The sequence below is a fragment of the Chinchilla lanigera genome, unplaced genomic scaffold, assembly GCF_000276665.1.
Source record: "Chinchilla lanigera isolate Chin_1 unplaced genomic scaffold, ChiLan1.0 scaffold00028, whole genome shotgun sequence".
Taxonomy (NCBI): domain Eukaryota; kingdom Metazoa; phylum Chordata; class Mammalia; order Rodentia; family Chinchillidae; genus Chinchilla; species Chinchilla lanigera.
Window position 1 is genome coordinate 9,969,030 of NW_004955429.1, and position 1,240 is coordinate 9,970,269.

The following is a 1,240-nucleotide window of genomic DNA, read 5'->3' on the forward strand; positions in this document are numbered from 1 at the left end:
TCTTTATTTATATTTTGGATTTCTCATAGAAGAGAAATCACGTGATCTTTAAACTTGTGTGTCTGATTTATCTCACTTAACTATCAAAAGCCAAAACAGAGAAATATGTTAAATTATACTCCTATTCTGCTATTTTACTCATTTCAGCATAGTTTTTCTTTTAAAATGTCCTTTCATTAACACTGTACAGTGACCACTCTGAGGTATTCTGTATAGTAATATCTAGGATAAAGAAAAATAAATCTAAAGCACCTCTTGAAAGCTAACAGTCTATTTTTAAGTACTGTAAAAAATGCTGGTGAAAATTAATGCTGCTGTTACAAAATTTTCCTTTAATCAAGTGCATATTTAAAATTACCACCACCTTGCTGAAATGACTTGGGTTTTTCCCCCTCAGTTACTATAAATCCTTGAAAATAAGGACTAAAGACTGCAGCATTTCATCTCAAGGAATTAGGAAAAAAAAAAAAAAAGGAACATGGAACATCCCCTAAAATGAAACGACTGGTAACATTAAATGTTCAAATACTTAGTTGACTATATTTGGAAAAGAAGCACAGTTTTCTTATTTAATTTTGGTTTTAAATGTAGCTACTGGCATGCACGATAATTTTTCTAAATATTTTTTAGCAACTCTAAATACATAAACACCCAATATCTGGAAGAACTAAGCATTATAGCAGCCCAGGCATAAAAAAGGAAAGGAAGGAAAAGAAGCGGTTTGGCAGGACGGCAAAGGCTGTGTGTGGATTTTTCCCTGGCACATCCAGATCCTCAGTTGTTCTTAGAACAACCCCAGAAGTCACTACTTGGTACTCTATCTGGAGCTTAATAAAAATTCTACCACTCAAGTAAAATGGAAAAAGTATAGCTTTAAATTCCTTTAGTTGCACCAAACTAAGCTTTCAGAAAGATTTCTTAAAAATTTCCACAAAATATATGAGTGCCATTTAAAGATATATTCAGAATTCCTCATGATATTAATACCACGTTAGTGTGAATATCTTTCTTGCCACGCCATAGCCTTAAAAAGAAATTACCTCTAGTGTTAAAGTCAGCAAATAAATGTTCATGATTTTACAGGTAATTAAAATCTAATTTCTGAATACCTGAAGGAACGAGGAGGAGTTAATTTTAGAAAGCTGTCAGTTAACTGGAGAGTTCAGTGGGGGACACAAATTTGTCATGGTAGCCCCTGGGGACAGCCGTAAGGCTGCTTCTGTGCTGACAGACCACAAGT